The 19,998-nt window shown below is 39.9% G+C and overlaps 1 protein-coding gene across 7 annotated transcripts in view; it reads left to right on the top strand.

Annotated features, from left to right (window-relative positions):
• RHOBTB1 (Rho related BTB domain containing 1) overlaps nucleotides 1-19,998 on the top strand; it is a 155,426-nt gene that overhangs the window by 89,019 nt on the left and 46,409 nt on the right. For 2 of the 7 annotated variants that reach the window (XM_066242256.1, XM_066242255.1), the window contains exon 3: nucleotides 10,553-10,650. The exons of the other annotated variants lie outside the window; for them this stretch is intronic. The gene's annotated coding sequence lies outside the window, so the exon portion shown is untranslated. The remainder of the gene's footprint in view (nucleotides 1-10,552; nucleotides 10,651-19,998) is intronic. 7 annotated transcript variants of the gene reach the window in all.

Raw genomic sequence — 19,998 nt, 5'->3', positions numbered from 1 at the left:
TGCTTCCTGATTGGCATCCTCCCTTGCAATAATTTTCACCTATGGACGGAATGAACATTACAATGGGTGCTTAGAATATGCTATTAGCACAGGTGAACATTAAAAAAGAATAAAGAATGTAAATTTGTGATTTCCACATTGGGCAGCTGCCCAGGTGCCCACCTTAGACAGAACCCTGATTACAAGTGCTATTTTAACAACCAGTTTGCCAAACTTAACAGAAAAATAGGTATCAGTTTTGCCGAACCGGGGCGAACCAGCGGAATCCCACCGTTGGTTCAATCTCATTATTTGGGTTTCATGTAACAGGATTGGTTCAAAGAGTTCAGGTCATTTGAATCTGATTCTAGTGTTCATCATCTTTTTTCCACCCAAGCTTTGACCAACCTCACAACACCAAAAGAAAGAAAACTTGGAGAAAGAAGAAAAAAATGTCATAGGAAGTAGTGTATATATAGAAAGGGCAGGAAGTGGCAGAGTGTGTGAGGAGTGGGAGAGGAGTGGAGGAAAGGGAAAGCTTGATGGGGAGGGCAAGAGGCAGTCACTCAAATGAGTGGAATGTGTGTGGATTGGTTACTTATATATATGTCAGCATCAGATTTGTTTGGTTTTTTTTTTTTTCTTTTTTTTTTTTAATTTTATTTATTCATTTTTGGAGAGGAGAGAGAGAGGGAGAGAGAGAAACAGAGAGAGAGAAGGGGGGAGGAGCTGGAAGCATCAACTCCCATATGTGCCTTGACCAGGCAAGCCCAGGGTTTTGAACCGGCGACCTCAGCATTTCCAGGTTGATGCTTTATCCACTGCGCCACCACAGGTCAGGCAGATTTGTTTGGTTTTATATTATATAAACAAAGTGAGTCCCCTCCTCCTCTTCCTAGAATTTTTTGTTCCTATGCACATAGGTCAGAAATTGAGCAACTGGCACTAAAATAAGACAATGAAATGAAACGTAGGTATGACAGCCATTCTTTCAAAATATGCAAGGACTCTCTGGTCTTCAAATACTTTGATAAGATTTTATCCACTAAAAGGTGAGTTAGAAAGGTTGAAAGAAAAGGGAGGGAGGGAGGGAGGGAGGGAGGGAGGGAGAAAGGAAGGAAGGAAGGAAGGAAGGAAGGAAGGAAGGAAGGAAGGAAGGAAGGAAGGAAGGAAGGAAGGAAGGAAGGAAAAAGGAAGGGAGGGAAAGAAGGAGGGAGGGAGGGAGGAACGGAGGAAGGAAGGAAGGAAGGAAGGAAGGAAGGAAGGAAGGAAGGAAGGAAGGAAGGAAGGAAAGAAGGAAGGGAGGGAAGGGAAGGGAGGAAAATCCAGAAGCAATTACAGTTCTCCATTCTGCACCTGAGTTTATTTATTGCACAGACACAGTTTATGACAAGTTCCCACATCTAATGAAGTTGCCATCTCAGATTCACTTCCTCTGGAGAAATTTCCTTTGAATTGTTACCACACCAGAGTTCCAACCCCTAATGACCACTGGAATAACAATAACCAACTATTATTATGCTCCTACTAGATGCCAGACACTTTACTTCATTACAGCTCAAGTTCGTTATCAATTTTAATCCTATAGGAGCAAAAACTGAAACTCAGATATGTTAAGTCAAAGAGCTAATAGGAGGTAGAGCTTGGATTTACACCCAGGTCTAAGAAATTGAATATATATTTTATTTAAAGGAATGCCTAGAAGTGAAAACAACACTATAAAACATTTTATTATAGATTACTCTTGCAGGTGGTAGAGTATAGGAGTTACATAATTATTCCTATGGTTTATAAAAGAAAGTTTTTAAACGTAACTTGAACTATACACAAAAATTAGGAGATATTTCAAAATATCTCCTAATTTCTGTGAACAGTGTATATGGCAGGCTTGCCTCAAAAAATTTGTTAACCTTCAGGTCATTTTAATATATTTTGGTAAAAGTCTATCTTAAACAGTTGAGTCATGGAAGAGTGAATCATGGATCTAGAAAAGTTCTTAAGGATACTTAAGTAATCCAACCTCATGTAGGTTAAAAAAAACTGCCACCTAGAGAAATGGTACAACTTACTCTCATAGTTAATAAATGACACATCTGGAATGAAACCCAGGTTTTCAAGTCCCAGCCCAATGTTTAATTCCATTACATAACACTGGCAAAAAAAAAAAAAAAAAAAAGAGAAGCAGCCAAGTCTTTGCCCTAGACCATTGGCTCAGTGGTAGAGCATCAGCCTGGCATGTGGATATCCCATCAGGACACACAGAAGAAGAGACCATCTGATTCTCAACCCCTCCCCTACCCCTTCTCTCTTTCACTCTCTTCTTCTCCCGCAACCATGGTTCAATTGATTGATTCAAACAAGTTGGACCCTGGGTGCTGAAATACATATGAAACCTAAGATACATGGAGAAATGGGTGGTAAGGGGATCCAGCAGTGTAAAGATATGTTAGGTCTAAGAAAACTCTCACTTATCTTCATTGACATTGATATAGAACAACCTTTTCCTTTTATTCAAAACATAGCCTCAAACCCTGATCCCTGCCAGAACAATCTGGTTTTTTGTTGTTGTTTTTTGGGGGTTGTTTTTTTTTTTTTACAGAGACAGAGAGAGAGTCAGAGAGAGGGATAGACAGGGACAGACAGAAAGGAACGGAGAGATGAGAAGCATCAATCAGTTTTTCGTTGCGCATTGCAACACCTTAGTTGTTCATTGATTGCTTTCTCATATGTGCCTTGACCACGGGCCTTCAGCAGACTGAGTAACCCCTTGCTCGAGCCAGCGACCTTGGGCTCAAGCTGGTGAGCTTTTGCTCAAACCAGATGAGCCCTCACTCAAGCTGGAGACCTCAGGGTCTTGAACCTGGGTCCTCCGCATCCCAGTCCGAGGCTCTATCCACTGCGCCACAGCCTGGTCAGGCTAGAACAATCTGTTTTAATAAAGTAAGGACCTTTTTTATCTTGTCTGTGGAGCTCCAGATTTTTATTAACTATGTGACATGGCTGAAATACTTCCTTGGACTTCATTTTCCTAATCTGTACAATGGAGACAATATCACCTCCCCCAAAGAATTATATGAAGATGTTATGAAGTCACACATGTCAAGCACATAGTAGGTGCTCAATAAGAGTTAGTTCTCAACCTTCCTAGATTATTTCAAGGGAAAATGTTATAACATATTAGGGCAGTGGTAGCATTTTATCCCTAAATGTACTAGAGTCATTTGAATTCTAATATCACAGGGGATGTTTATAGTAACCTTTACTCTTAGCTAAAAGCAGGTGCAGCGGTCTCTCTGCGTACCAGTGTCCCAGTCACAGTTACATTTGATTTGTTTTCTGCACATTCTAGGGTTGCCAGAGTTTACTTGAATTATTTCACTGTTCCAGTTTCTGCCACAGCTAACACCAAGCTCCTCTTGAAGATTTGTGGCTCTCATTTCCTTCCAGACACTGTTTAAGTATCTAACGCATTTTCCACATGGACCTTTGCGTCTCAAAGCAACTACAATGTTTTCTACCAAGTAACTAAGAAATATTTCTAGAGGATATTATCGCCAGTAGAACATTTCTGCTTTAAATTTCAAAATATGTGACGCTTCCCTACCATCATTTTAATTAGCTCAAGCATTGAGTATTTTCTGCGTGCCGGCCCTGTCTTTTTGTCCTGGGTTGCTGACTGGTATATTGACAGGAAAAGTATAAGCACTACAATTTCCCCCTTTCGCCCTCAGCACTTGATAACTACGCTGGCCTAAATTACATCCCTGGGAAGTGTTTCATCAGACTCCTCTCCCCAGTTGCCACACATTGTCATGTGGCACTTGCTACCCTGCTTTGAATTTTCAGAACCAAGTCTTTGGCAACATGTCCTGTTCGTCATGTACCTGGAAGAAAGCTACTGTTGTGATTTTTTTCATTCTTGTACATTTTTTTTCCTTTTTAAATTCATGATCTAAATAGCTTAGAATAACCTTTATTTTCCTAGTGGCACAGTTTCCCTTTCAATATTTGACAAATATATATTGCGTGATGACGTCCTTTTCTTCAGGTTTAGGGGTAGCAATGATGTATTTTCCCCAGTGCTGTGAAGTAACTACACTGGTTTGAGATGCTGAAAGATCACCAGTTGCTAGATTGTCCCTACCCATATTACTAATCCCAAATTGGTTGTATAAGTTTCAGTTCATACCAAGAAGTTTATTTTTAAAACAGTGCTTCTCAAAGTTTAGTGTGCATACAAATCACCTGGGCATCATCATAAAATGCAGATTCTGATTCAGGAGTTCTGGGGCAAAACCCGACACTATGTGTTTCTCACAGACTTCCCGTTGATGCCAGGCTGCTGCTGGTCTGAGAACCACGTTTTGAGTAGTGAGAGTGTAAAGTATACTCATTACTATATTTTATGGTAAAAGTCATGCCTTATAGGCCCTAAGACTCCTACCTTATTGTGTTTGCTTTTTTCTTAAATCATAGTAGAGAGTCATGGAATCTTAAACATGGGAGGAATGTCAACAGGGGTGTGCTGGTAAATCAACCTGCTCTCTGGGGGGAAAAATGCATTTATATGCATACATAAGCTGATTATAAATTTTACTGACATAAAGAATGTGTAACATACAATTTACAAACAATAACAAAATATGCAATATTTTTATTGTAAATTCCATATAGCCCATTGGGTTGCACAGACTGTTGATTTTTGCAGGACTCTGCTATGCAGAGCCTACCTGTGATTCAACTAATGAAGAGGTGTAATTCCCAAAGAAGTGTTGGCTGATAGTTTCCTTTATGTTAATGAGTAAGACAAAGGTAAAACAACAAAGACATATGCCAGAACTGTATACATTCATTAAAAATATGCACAGCCTCTTTGCTGAACCAGACAATAGCTTTAAATACTGTAAGGATATTTCCTTAGATGTATTAATCACAACTTAGCAGCTACACATGTAACATACTTTTAAGTTTAATATGCATTAGTAACATTTTTAAATCATTTTCTTAAGACAATTAATTCTGATATTGAGGCCCATATGAGAGAAGAAATTTGCCAACAACTGAAAAGCTTGCTGGAATCAATTCTGCATAGTGAACAATGCCGTCAGTTCACAGGAGTTAATGTACCCGGTAGCATGTCAGCTGTTACCTAGAGGGTGTCAGCAACATACGACCGCCTTACCTCCCGCCTCCTTGGGAGCCTCCCTGGGCACTTCCTTCCCTTACAGTCCCCTTTCGTGTACATCTGACTCTATTACTCAAAGCCTTTCTCTTCAAGAGCTCCTTATCTAAACGCAGAACATAAAAATGAGTGGTATGACTAATTTCTCACCTTTTGCAAGGATGGTACACAGCTGGCCCCATTGCCAATGCCCAACAGAGAAGCCACATGATGATATTTAAGGGGTACCCTGGAATTAGGGCTTCATTCCTGCTGTCACCTCAGTGCTTCCCAGAGGACGGTATATACATGTGACCTTGCCTTCTACCCTAGAGATAAATAAACTTTGTATAATTTAATTTTTTAATACTGACCCTATTTTAAGAGGCTTGCAAAAATCCTAAAAATTTAATAACTGGTTCTCATAGGCTAATAGGGACTGGCTCCAGCATACCATTAGATGTAGGTCATCTGGTCCAGTGATTCTCAGCCTTTGCTATGTATTGGAATACCCCAGGAAATATATAACCTACAGTCTTAGTAGGTCTGCATTAAGGCCAAGGAATCTGAATATAAAACATTTTATTGAGATGTATTTTATTTAAAGAAAAACGCACAGATCATAAGCATATAACTCAAAGAATTTTCACAATCTGAACACACCTGCATAACCAGCATTTACATAAAGAAACAGAATAGCACCACCCAGAAGGCCTCCTCAAACCTCTATCCAGTCACTACCCAACCAAGGTGATACCATCTTGATTTCTGATACCATAGTTAGTTTAGCTTGATTTTGAACTTTTATGGAAACGAAATCGCTTTTGTGCCAGGCTTTTCTTCCTCAATCTTATATTTCTGAGATGTGGCAGTAGTTCACCTATTTTTATTTTCCTCGGTGAAAGGAGGGAAGATAGTGAGGCAGACTACCACATGCACCCCTACCGGGATCCACCCAGCAACCCCATCTGGAGCTGTTGCTCAAGTACCAAGCTATTTTTAGCACCCGAGGCTGTTGGGCTCCTCAGAGCTACCCTCGGCACCCAGGGCCACACTTGAATCAATCTAGACACAAGCTGCGAGAAGGGAAGAGAGAGAGAAGGGGGTAAAGGGAGAGGGAGAGAAGCAGATGGTCGCTTCTCCTGTCTGTCCTGACCAGAATCGAACCTGGGACATCCATACATCAGGCAGAAGATTTATTCATTGACCCACCGGCCAGGTCTAGTTTATCTATTTTTAGTACTGTGTAGTACTTCATTGTATAAATAGACCTCGATTTATTATTTATTTACTCCACTGTGGATGAGTTGTTTCCAGTTGTTTGCTATTATGAATAATGCTGCCAAGAACATTCTTGTACAGACAGCAGCATCTTTTTTTAATTCCCCCAGTGCTTCTAATGAGCAGCCAATCTCTTGACTGCCTTCTCTACACCCCCTCTCCTCTCTTTTTAGTTCTCTTATACTTTGACCAAGGCCACTGATTATTTTGTGTAACAATGCTCTTTTAGTACCCTAAGCCATGAAGCTATACTTCCTTTCAGTACAGTGTGTTCTCCTGGCTCTTTTCATATAGGTTTGTCAACTCCCCCTCTCATCTAGACATCTGCTCTTATGTATTCTAAATGAGGATGAGATTTGGCCTCACATCAATAGCAAGGAAGAGTAATAGACATTGTGGAGATATGGCAAAGGTTAAATATGGCAGCTGATCATTAAGGCTCCTAGCAAGAGGCTTCCAGGAAAGGAAATTGTTTTCCTCTGTGTGTATTAAACAAAAATCAACCCTGAAGCCTTAGAATATTTCAGATTCTAATATTTTTTTAACATCTGCTTATTTGAAGTAGACGAGGGACTCTCTCCTGAAAGCAAATTGGAATCTCTCAAAGTCTAATGACTTAATCTGAAAAGATTAGAGAATGAGGTTATCCCAATGTCTTCTTCCTACCCCTAGAGTTCAGCAGGTATATCCTTGCTGCATTGTTCTAGGTCTAGTGGCTGTGTAGTTTTCTTTTTTGGGCCGATTGAGATATTAGATTCTTCTTTGACATCAGTCAAGAGAGCTGAATGACCCCGAGCTCCAAAATGATACTGATGATGAGTGGTATGTCTGCTCAGAATTGAAGGAAAGTTTCCGGGAGCAGCAAGATTGTTTCCTACTCTAAGAAAGGCACTTCACACAAAGCTCTCAGAGTTATGCAGCGAGAAGGTCTAGGGTAGACATTAATTCCACATAAGGAAAGAATATTCTAGTCCCTGGTTTCCCTACTTTCCAAATGTTTCTGTGTATAATTAGGCAAATAATTTTTAAGGAATGGTGTTACTCAGTAACTATTTTTATAATTTTTTTTAAAGATTTCTCATAAGTGTCAAACTTTGACAATAAATGTACTCTTATAGCACAGTTTTATACACTCTTCATTATATGGACATTTATTGTTTTTTTTTTAAACCAATCCACTATAGTTCTATATCTGAAATTGTTTCCAATATTTTGTTTCCACAAACAGTGATATGATGAACACTCCTTTAATGGAATCTTTTTGAATACCCTAATTATTTTTCTGAGAATAAACTTTCACAACTGATAAAAGTTATGGACATTTTAATCTTTTGAGTGCCAGTTCCACTCTTGAACAATGGTATCATTGTTCAGTCTCACAAATAGTGCCTCATTCTGCTTTTTAAAAATGTAAAATCTTTCATGTAATAACATCTACCGAGAGTCGGAAGGTATAGGAACATGTTTCAAAAATCCAACTGAAATCTATACATTGATGTCAGTCAATAACCTTAAATAAAATACGAGGTTTTAAGGAGTCTGATTTTTGTCGACCAGCACTTTTGCATTTATGCACTAACTTTGCTAGGAAATTCTAGGGGGAATTAAACAGTCCTCTTCATTTGCCTCAATCAGAGCATAACCTAATTCTAGCTGTCATATTACAGTCTCATAAATGATTAAATGCAATTGTTTGATTGTCATCGTATCTGAAGGTTTCACAGCAAGTGGTCTCGCTGGTACTGCAGAAGCTGACCCCGTGACATCTTTAGCGGATGCTTTCAGTAAGCAAGTTGCTATGAAACACTCTAGAGACTTTTCTTCATCAAGATAGATTTTTAAACACATCCATTCTACAGATTTGATGTTAGCTTTTTAAAACAAGCACTTACATCTTTGACTGTTTAAAGACTTTGCCAATATTTTATTAATCCTTGACAAAGCTTTCAGGTTCAGCCCTTAGCAAAGGCTCACCCACATGAGGACTACATGCCTTCCAAAATCAATGTGTAGGATCTTTTGTTGCTATTTTAACTCTACCAAAAAATATTGAAGTATAACATACATAGTAAAATGTGTAAAGATCACAAGTGTCCAGTTTGATGATTTTTGCAAATGAATCCTACCTATGTCATGAGCACCTAGATCAGGGGTCGGGAACCTGTGGCTCGCGAGCCAGATGTGGCTCTTTGAATGGCTGCATCTGGCTCGCAGACAAATCTTTAATAAAAAAAAAACGTTAAAAATATAAAACATTCTCATGTATTACAATCCATTCATTTCCTACTGCTCATGTTCATGATTGCGGGTGGCTGGAGCCAATCACAGCTATCCTTCAGGACAACATTAAATTTTTATTGGATAATGCTTAACGTACATGGGTCGTTGTATGGCTCTTATGGAATTACATTTTAAAATATGTGGCGTTCATGGCTCTCTCAGCCAAAAAGGTTCCCACGACCCCTGACCTAGATCAAGAACACCACAAGCATTCTGCTTCTGTTCACCACTGCACTGCACTCTCCGTGTGTTTGAAATGCTTCATATTTTATGTCCAAAGTATGTCATTTATTTATAGAATTTGATACGTCATTGAACCTTTACTTTATATGAGCTAGCTACAGTCAGCTTTGCTTGAGCTATCTCCCTTATCACTGAAAATATTTAGGATTTGCCTTTGCAAGTAGAGATTACAAAATAAATTTGTATGCTGAGCATGTATCAGTATGTGTTTGTGATTTGCAGGTACACAAATACATATATAATGTGCATACAAGTAAGTTAGGAACTTCATTCTTTTTAATGAATGTAAAGTTAGATTAATACTATATTCTTCTAATCTTAAAATATTTTATTTGATTTCCATAGAATACTTCATGTGCTATATTTCCAAACAATTTCTTTAAATTGCTCATTTTAGTACACTAAGTGTTCTTTATGAACATTCAAAATTTTAAAGTCAGGAATTTTTCATCTTCTGCTTGAGATAGAACTGTTTGTATGGGTCCTGGATGTCTACACCTATCTCTTTATATCGTTCAGTTTTTGTTTGATACTAAGCAAGATGTCATTTAGATTCCTGATTTATTGATTCATTGATTGATTGATTGATTGACAGAGACAGAGTCAGAGAGAAGGACAGATAGGGACAGACAGACAGGAAGGGAGAGAGATGAGAACATCAATTCTTCATTGAGGTACCTTAGTTGTTCATTGATTGCTTTCTCATATGTGCCTTGACTGGGGGGCTACAGCAAACCAAGTGACCCCTTGCTCAAGCCAGCGACCTTGGGCTCAAGCTGGTGACCTCGAGGTCTTTAACCTGGGTCCTCCACATCCCAGTCCGAAGCTCTATCCACTGTGCCACTGCCTGGTCAGGCTCCTGATTTATTTTTAATTGAGAGTTGAGCCTGAAAAAAAAAGCAGGTTTAACAGGCTTACTGTGCTTTATAAATATATGGTTTTGAAAAACAACTTTTGCATTATTAAAAATTACTTATTATTTGAATGTATCAGAGTACCCTTATTAGAATTACCAATCAAGTGTTATACTTATGTAACCCTGATTATTACTTTTTTAAAAGCTAAAATATTTTTCACATTATAGAAGTAATATGTCTAAAAATATTATTCATCCATAAAAAGTAATGAAGTACTAATACATGCTATAACACAGATAAACTTGAAAACATGCTAAGTAGAAGACAGGCATCAAAGTCCACATATTAAGTGATTCTATTTATATGGAATGTCCAGAATATGTAAATTCAAAGAGATAGAAAGTAAATCAGCGGTTTCCAGAGCTGGGAAGAGGGGAAATGGGAATGACTGCTCATGGTCACATTTGAGATCATGAAAATGTTCTAGAATTAAATAGTGGGAATTGTTTTACAATTTTGTGAATATAATAAAACAGCCTGAATTGTACACTAAAAAAGGGTGAGTTTCATCGCATGTGAATTTGATCTCAATTTACCAAAGAAAGGTAATATATTCTCACTGAAAAACATGTGGAAACTGAAGGAAAGTAGAAAACTGGCACCAAGTCGTAGTCCCATTATCCAGCAGTGATCACTCTTATCCGTGTGCTGTCTCCCCTCTAAGGCTTTTCTCCATGGATTGTTGTTGCAGGAGGAAGAGGTTGGTGTTGCTTCTCTTTAGATGACAGAGATGCAATTATTCAATTATAAGAATTCACATATTAATGCTCATCCATTCCCCCCAAAAAGGTAGGTCCCAAGAAAGATCCATTTAGTTGGCAGAGGAAAATAATGGATGGAATTGCCATTAAGAGAAGAGAGAGACCCTGCCTGCTTGGCTCAGTGGTAAATCATCAGCCCTGGCGTGTAGATGTCCCGGGTTCAATTCCCGGCCAGGGCACACAGGAGAAGCGACCATCTGCTTCTCCACCCTTCCCCCTCTCCTTCTCTCTTTTTCTCTCTCTCCCCTCCCACAGCCATGGCTCAATTGGTTCAAGCATATTGGCCTCAGGTGCTGAAGATGGCTCCATGGAGCCTCCAGCTCAGGTGCTAAAAAAGCTCCGTTGCGAGCATCGACCCCAGATGGGCAGAGCATTGGCCCCAAACAGGGGTCTCCAGGTGAATGCCTTTCCATGCACGTGTATGAATCTGTAGCTCTATCTCCCCTCCTCTCACATGAAAAAGAAGAAGAAAAAACAAAGAGAAGAGAGAGAGCAGTAAGGGGGGGGAAGAAACACCTACAGGGAAAGATCTGGGGTCCCTCCTGAGAGTCAGTAGGACAGATTTGAGCAGTTGTATTCAAGTACTTCAAGCAGTTGTATTCAATGGTACTTCAAGTGAAAGAATGAGGAAGATGTCCCAATTTTATTCAAGTTACACAAATTTGTTTATTTTATTGATATATAGTTTTCATCAACTATATTTCAGATAACTATTCTGTACTTTCCCTTAAAAAGAATAAATTAGCATTTCTCTATATTATTGCAAGCTCAACATAAATATAATATAAATGACAATCTTAATAGATAAAACTTATTTAGCCTTCTCTTGAGGGCAGGCACAGAGATTAAAATATTTTACAAGCATTATCTCATTTTATTTTCATAACATCCCAAGGTAGTAGGTAGGTATCACCAGTTTACAAATAAGGAAATAGAGACTTAGAGAGACTATGTAATTTGCCTACTTATAGCTTCATCTGCTGTTGGTTTATATTCTTGCATTATCTTCTTTTGCTTAATCAAGTACATGCATCATATTTTTAAAATTTTTTTCTTCTATTGTTTCTTAAAGCATATCTATTTCAGTAGACCTTTCCCCTATATCTTTATCTACTTGCTTGTCCTTTTGTGTGTGTCAGAGTATTTAATAGACCATAAGTTGAATGGTCTCTGTTCATTCACTTCCTATAAGAAAGGATTTATGCTGGCCAAAGATCAAAGTATATTACAAATACTTCAATAACCTTAGGCTCTGTCAGAGACCCAAGTAGGGCTCTACAGGGACTGAGGAACCCACCCCGTTCTGGAGTACAAAAGCAAAGCTATTCAGTATGCTAATGGGTTGAGAGAACTTTTGCAGGTGAGATAAGGACAATAGTGAGTCATGTCATCACTGAAGATATACCAGTGTTCAGTCTTAGAGATTGCACCCGTCTCAACCCACTTCCTCTCCCATTAACGTCACAAGATCAACCACTCCTGTTGCAATGTCAAAACTGAAACAGCCTGGTTGAGCAGGCTGGAGGAGGCAAAAACAAAGTCTTTTCCATGCTCAGTGCTGTCCATCTGGTCCATTCTAAGTAAGGGACAATCACTGGGACCACTCCTTGCCCACAGCAGCATGCCAGTTTCCTAATGGCTCTCCAATGGCTCCCTAATCTACCCTGCACACCCTTGACCCAAGTCAGACCAGCTCTCATTATTGCATGTCATGGGCCTCTAGGTCAAAAAGCATCCTGCTTACCATCCAGGCAAACTCTGTTTCTTGTGGAAATGGGCAGTGTGCTGAGCTCCAGTGACTTTCTCACTTGGCTCCACAGAAATGAATTTGCCATAAACCCTTTGAATTTGTGGTTTACGGTTACTCCTTATCCTTAGCTTCTGGTACTGTCGTGAAGTCTGCTGTCTGTATAGAATAAGGTTAAGTTAAATGAGGCATGGGGAGAGGGGATCTAATACATCTGTTCTTTCAATGCTATCTTGCCTTGAAGTTCAGCTAGTTGCCTCTTGTGATGTGGCTTGTTTAAGCAAAAATGAACTCCCCCATTCACGACTCACTTTAATTTTAATTATAAATTGTTCTCCATAGTACATACATGTGCCTCTCTTTTCCTGTTTTTATTCAGCCAAGCAGTGGCTCACTAAAAAAAGGATTAGAAATTTCTTAAATTAGGATGTTAAAGTCTAATAAAGGTGGATGAGAACTTTATGGGACCCTTATATGTAAATGCTATTGAGATTCATAAATTGGCTCTAGGCCCTAGAGTACAATAGATGATCACATTACTTTTTCTTTTTTTTCTAAGTCAGATCTGGCCCTAAATCACTCTTGCCAGCCTATATCAGGGCTCTCCCCTGTCCCCACCTTTCTGTTTGGTGAAGGGGCCTGGTCCTTGGTCCCTGGTGGTTTCCATGGTTACTGATGCTTTTCCTGATGGGGAGCCATGGCTGGTGTGATGCCATCTGTCAAACACTGCTCTCATGATGAGTCACACAGATGTCCCTCAAGGTGTTCCTTTCACCGACTGCAGGCTTAGCCACATGCTGCTGCTGTCGAGGCCCCAGGCCTGATGATCATTCATCAGAGTTAGCCTGTGCAAGTTTTCTGCCAGCCCCAGGTGGAAGTTTTCCTAAGGAGGGTGAGGTGGTTATACTTTTATATTCTATTGAACTAATATTTATTGAAAGCCACATATGGTCAAGGCACTGAGAAAAGATTTGAGGATTTAACGATGAATAACAGTTTCTGTTGTCAAAAATTTATAATCCTGGTTGTGTGAAAGCAAAACACATATAAACACAACTGTCAATACTACAAACCAGAATTTGACAAATACAGTATAAAGGAGATGTGTTTGAAGTACGTCTTCTTTCAAAATGTTACTTGTGTCTTTCCACTTTTCTCCATGTCTGCTGACCCACCGTGGTCCCAGCCGCCATGCCCTCCCTCCCGGAGAGTCTCAGAGCTTCGTGGTCCTTGCGCCACGCTCACATGCCCCGCTGCATGGTCCAAGTGATATCAGAGATATTTTAAAAAGCAAATCAGAACCTGTTACTCCTCTGCCTACAGCACAGCAGTGAAGTGGCTTCTCACTGAAGTGAGAATAAATCCAATTATTTAATTCCATCTAATTCTCATTTAGACTAAAATCCAAACTCCTGACTGTGGCCTAAAAGGCTGGGTCCTGACCTGGCCCCGCCTGCCTTTCTAACCTTCCCCTCAACAATTTTCCTTGTTCTGGCTTTTCTGGGCCTGCTTCCCTTCCCATCTCAATACTGGGCCCTTCTCAATCTTTCAATAGCAGGAAAACGAGGCTTCCTCAGAGAGGCTGCCCTTGGCTTCCCTGTAAGCTCCCACCCATTATTTTCTCTCAAAACACCCTTTTATTTTTCTCCAAGGAACTTATCAAGTGTATGATTACATCTACCAGTTTAGATGTCTCTCCCCACCTGACTACGAGACCCATGAGGGCAAAAATGACACCTGGCTTGTTCCCTACGATACTCCTGTAGGCCTGGCATTCACTGAGTGCCCGGTCTGTCTTTCTCTTATTAGGTAAGGCTGCTTGTGTCCTAAAGTTCCAGAATCAGAGGCATGAGAAAGGGGATCAGAGCGGAAATAGTGGCAAAAGTCAAGTCATCAAAGGAGAGGTTCTATGGCATATTTGAGGAGGAAAGTAGACACACCAGTGTGTTTAGAATGTAGCACACAGTTCACTTAATGGTAGTTTTGAAACCCATCCTGGAGTTTTTATGTATCTGTTAAGCTAATATTTTGGTCTGTTCTTTATTTTTCAGTTGCGGCAGCATTTATTAAGTTATAATGGACAGACAAAAAAATTTGTTTCTACTCCTGGCTCACTTCTCCCACTACCAATGAATTTATGAAAACAAACAAATAAACAAGAAAGAAACTAGGGAGAACAGGATCTTGTGTAGGTCTCCATTTTCACAGGTCTCCGCAAGATAATGAGTGGATGTTTTTTAAAAAAGCGCCTCTGTAGAATTTGCATTCCTGGACTTCTATGCAGCGTCCTTTCTGTTACTTAATCTCTTCTCTTTCTGTTTTAATCAACACTTTCAATTGAAAAGAAAAAAAGTGTTGAGTTGAACAGTGAAAGGCAATTTTATCCTAGAGCTCGCTTTCTATGAAGTTTTGATTTCGGGCAGCCCAGCCCAGCCCTACTGCCTGTCTCTCTCCCAGCTCTGGACCCCTCTCCATTCCAGCTGAGATGTTTCTATTATTCATGAAGCGGCTCCTGCCTGCCTGGGACTGGTGATTAAGAGCTCAGAATAATGAAATCAGCACAGTTGAAACTTGGCTGTTGGCTATAGTTATTATGCAACTCTTAACATTTCCCTTTTGTTTCTGTCAATAATATGAAATTCTCAGTCTTTCTTTTAGAGAGAATTCTTCAAATACACTTCAATTTTGTTCCGCTAGTATTTGTTAATGATTGAATTAAAGTACTTTTTAATGTTCAGATTATATGCTTTTCTAAAGGACAGGAAGATTTAGTGGTTGTGCACTAGCATTATTCAAACTGTCTACGTGAACAGCTTTGTGGAGCTAAAAGCACGAAGGCCAATCTGTGGGCCTTAGACTTTTGTCTTTAAGCAGATTGCTCATCACGCTTTGATTAAAATAGCAAATATAACAAGTAACACAGTAAAAGTGATGGTGAGAGGTGGCAATTCTGATGGTCGGGTGATTCGGAGCAATTAGGAGATGCTTAATAAGATGTCTTAGACAAATGATAAACATATTTCTGCACACCATCCCTAATATCTAAATTTCTAATGTCAGAAGAAAGTCACACCTCACCCGAATTCAAATAGTGGCCCTGTCCTGAGGTGCACCTCTCTGCAGCAAGCAAGAACATCCTGAGTGTCATCAGCCATAGTGCCCCTGAATTACTAAATTATGAGGACAGGACTCTTTGATGGTCATCTAGCAGGAGTAAAATTGAGGGAGTAAATGTGTTATATTTCCTGAGAGCCTATTTTCTAAGAAAGAAACAGGACATCATGAACACCATCATTTCAAGGACTGACGGTAGGGATGGGTACCACCACAGGAAGGGAAATGATTTGAGGAAGAGACCGGGGCAGCTAAGGTCACATCGGACTAGCAGACAATCACAAACTGGGGAACCCAGGGACAAGACTGGACCATCAGAGAAAGCTTTACAGAAGAGGGACATTGCATACTCATATATTCCAAGCACTTCAGCACATACTAGCATGGTTTATTAAGTGCATGAGATGGGCACTTTGAAGGTATAACCCAGGAAAAATAAAAAGTTTAAAACCTCCCTTCCATAATTTGCTAATGTAGGAAAAAATGAATGTGTGTGTGTGTGTGTGTGTGTTTATCTTTGTCATTACTTCTCCTAGAACCATTTGTTGGTACAGAGGAGAAAGTAAACTAGTCCACATGGCGGCGGAGCAGTTAGGAAAGGTTTTTTAGAGGAACTAATATTTGAATAAGTTTTTAAGGGATGAACAGAATTTGCCAGGCAGACAAAGAATGGTAAAGTGTTAGCAGAAGGAATAATATGTGTAAAGGCACTGAGGTAGCAAACATTTATAATTTGGGAAGCCATTTTGAGTAGCTAAATCATGCTACATCCTATTCCTGCTGTAAAAAAATGCCCAAAATTTAGTGGATTAAAACAACACACATTTATTATCTTCTAGTGCCGGACGTCAGAAATCTGAAACAGGCCCAGTATGGCAAAATCAAGGTGTTAGAAGGCTCCATTCCTTCCTGAGGCTCTAGGGGAGAAGCTGTTTCCTCGTCTTTTCTGGCTCCTAGAGGCCATCTGCATTCCTTGACTTATGGTCCCTTCCTCCATCTTCAGAGCCAGCAGTGTAGCATCTTCTTATTTCTCTCTCTGGCCCCAACTTTCTGCCTCCTTCTACATGTAAAGGGTCCTTGTGACTATATTGGGCCTTTCCCAGTAATTCAAGATAATCTCCTTAAAGTAAGCTCAGCTGATTAGCAACCTTAATTTCATCTGCTACTGTAATTCCCCCGTGCTATGTAATAGAACATATTCACAGGTCCCAGAAATTAGAACGTGGACAACTTTGAAAGATCGTTATTCTGCCTACCACACAGGCAGTACAAGGTATTGAAGGTGATAGTGAAGAGAGAAGTTGGCATGATCCATCAACCCTTGGTGGAAAGTATCATCCATCAATATCAGGTCCCAGTATCGGGGGTCTATAACCTGATTTTTTTTAATGGAGGAGTCAATGTGCTGGAGTTTATTTGTGCATATGTTTCGTTAACTATTACAGGTCACTCAAAACTTAATGGCTTAAAACCACCACCTATTCTCATGAGTCTGTGAGATTTGGCTATGTGATTCCTGGGCTGGTTTTACCTGGGCTCTGTCAAAAGCTATAATCAGCTGAGAGCTGGCTGGGCTAAAAGATCCAAGGTGGCCTCACACTATATGGCATTTGGTGAGGCTGCCTCGGTGGTTCTCTCTGTGAATTCCCACCTCTGCTCAGCTAGGCCAGCTTCCTTGGATTATGACCTCAGGACAGCATTCAGCAGCATGAAGGTGAAGGTGCAGGGACTCTGGACCCACACAGCATCACCACACTGTTCTTTTGGGTTTGGCTAGCAGTCAGAAGGTGAACACAAATTCAAGAGGAAGGGAAATAAACTCCATCTCCTGATGGGAGTTGCTGCCGTGACCATATTTCATCTAGTACATGCTGTGAAGATAGGAGTTTTTGCTCTGAGAATAGGATTTTAAAATTTGAGATTTCAGAATTGTGGAAACGTTTCCGGATGACAACAATATTCGGCACGTGACCAAAAGTATAAATGGCCCAAGTAGAGTGTGCCACGTATCATTGATGCTGAAGAGATAAAGAAACAGTGAGGACAGGGTGTGGGCTGTGTCATGCTGAGGACACCAGGTGGTGAATGTGGAGGAGGGACCTGAAGTCCAGGAGATGACAGCAATAACGGCATGGGCAGGCATGGGACGATCAAGCTACATGGGTTAATCTGGGAGCCAGAAGAGCTCTGCCCCATGTTCTAAGTTAGCCTTGTAGGTGACAGGCGCTAGCACCCAGAGCAGCACCACCTGCACCGCCGCACGAGTCCTCCACTTGCCACCGTCCACATTGTCTTGTTCACGCGTCAGTCCTCAAATAACCTGGGTGGCAGGCGCTAGCACCCAGAGCAGCACCACCTGCACCGCCGCACGAGTCCTCCACTTGCCATGGTCCACATTGTCTTGTTCACGTGTCAGTCCTCAAATAAACTTACCACTTCTGATTTCCAGAGTGTGCAGGTAGACTGTTCGGTTAGTTTCACTGCAGCGTCTATGTACTGAGGATTCAGTGAAAGTATGGCATGAGATTCAATGTCCAAAGTATGACCGGTAACCAATGTCAGTTCTCCTAGGTTTTCTTTTCCTTTTATACTTTCCTTCTCTCCTCAAATATGTATCTAAAGGCAAAAGGGTATCTGCATAGATCTGCAGGATTTATGGTGGTGACATTTATTAATAGTGCTAAATGAATAAATATTTATTACTCTCATTCTAGGTAAATGGAGATCAGAAAACAGATAGTCATTATCCAGATGGTCTCAAAAGCTCATTCAGCCATCAGAGTGCCAGATACGAATAAACTAGAGCCCATAACAAGAAAACTAAAATGACATATTTTCATAATTACTAACATAATTTAATGTTCATTTGTTTATGTGTAACAGATGAGCAATCACTTTATGATACATGTGTAGCATGAGTTTACATTCTTGGCTTTGACTTCATGCTTTTAAATTGCTTTTTAGATTATGACAAAATTAATTTCTATGCAAAAGTAAAGATTTTCAGGATTGGAAAATCCAGAAAACCATTCCTGAAAATTTCATGACTGTAATGAATGATCTGGGCTATAAGCATTTCATTCTGCCTGGCCTTTTATTTCCCTTTCATTCTGTCCCCTCTGTACAACATTTAGCACCTTGGCAGTCACTTTGGTTTTGAGCAGATTGCGAGAGATTAGAGGACTCACAGGTGTTATTCTCACCTTTGACACAGAAATTCTTTTCAGACTGTGCATGAGCTGTGTCTATAAAGAAATGATGATATCTGTGTAATCATAGCTTTAATATAAAACTAGGAGAGCTCTGGTCCCCTCAAAATAGTCTCCTGTAAAAGCTACACAGCTATTCCACTAAAGCTGCCATGATTCAAAATATGGGGGGGTTTCCTTTTTGAGGGCTGCTATTAGAGCTAGTTTGCAAGCCAACATGAAAACCAAGTCTATATATTTTTAGTGTCATATCTCAATTTTGACTACATTCAAGTATCCCCCAAGTTTTAGGCATTGGCTCTCTATGACTTTGAATTATCTAAAAAATATAAAATTTACTCTCGAAAGAGTGACATTTCCACCACTTAGGGCATTCAGAATAATGTATCTCAGTTTCTGAAGTGTAAGCCTTCAAATGGAACCTGTTTTTCTAACATGGGCTACCCTATGCTAATATCACCAGAAACTCACCAAAGATGGTTAAGAAATATTGCCATTTTCACTCTAGAATCTATAAATGCCTCCTAAAAATATTCTTAAGCTATCTTTCTAACTCTAATATCTTTTAGTTAACTATATCCACCTCCCCACCGAGAACTTTTTCTGCCTTCTTTGCTTAAGGTCATCTACACCATCTTGTATTTATGTTCTTTGTTTTTCAATGACTTACCCTCTAAAAGCTCTAATAAAATATATCTCTTTTATAGATCTTTGTGATTATGAAGTGTATGTTGGTGCATCTAATTCTGGTATTCCACCTGACTTAATTTTGTTGTCTTCTAAAGGCATTGGTCTTCAGTTTTAGATTATAATCTTTGAAGTCATTCGTGTGTCGGGTATGGCACCAGGGACTGAAAACATCAGTTACCTAATCCTCACGACAACTCTAGATTTCCACTTCACCAACAAGAAAACTGTGGCTCACAAAGGGCAAATAGCTGGCCAACTCAAATGACTGGAAAGTGGGGACTGAGATTCAAGCTCACATCCATCTAAGGCAGGGATTTCTCAACCTCAGCACTATGACATTTGGGCACAACACTATGACGTTTGCTTGTGGGGGCTGTACTGTGCCTTCTACTATGTTGAGCAGCATTTCTGGCTTCTGCCCACTAGAAGCCAGTAGCACACCCCCAACCCCTTTGTGACAACCAAAAATGTCTCTAGTCATTGCTATATGTTCTCTGGTGGATACTTAGACCAACTGCTGTAATGCCAAAGTCATGCTTTTGCCATATTATACTGTTAAATAGGGAACCAGTAAAACCATAGAATGTTAAGGCTATTAAGGCTAGAATTTAAAGAA

The sequence above is a fragment of the Saccopteryx bilineata genome, chromosome 9 (genome assembly GCF_036850765.1).
Source record: "Saccopteryx bilineata isolate mSacBil1 chromosome 9, mSacBil1_pri_phased_curated, whole genome shotgun sequence".
Classification (NCBI taxonomy): domain Eukaryota; kingdom Metazoa; phylum Chordata; class Mammalia; order Chiroptera; family Emballonuridae; genus Saccopteryx; species Saccopteryx bilineata.
Note: the sequence above shows the minus strand (reverse complement) of the source record. Positions and strands in the feature narration are given on the sequence as shown.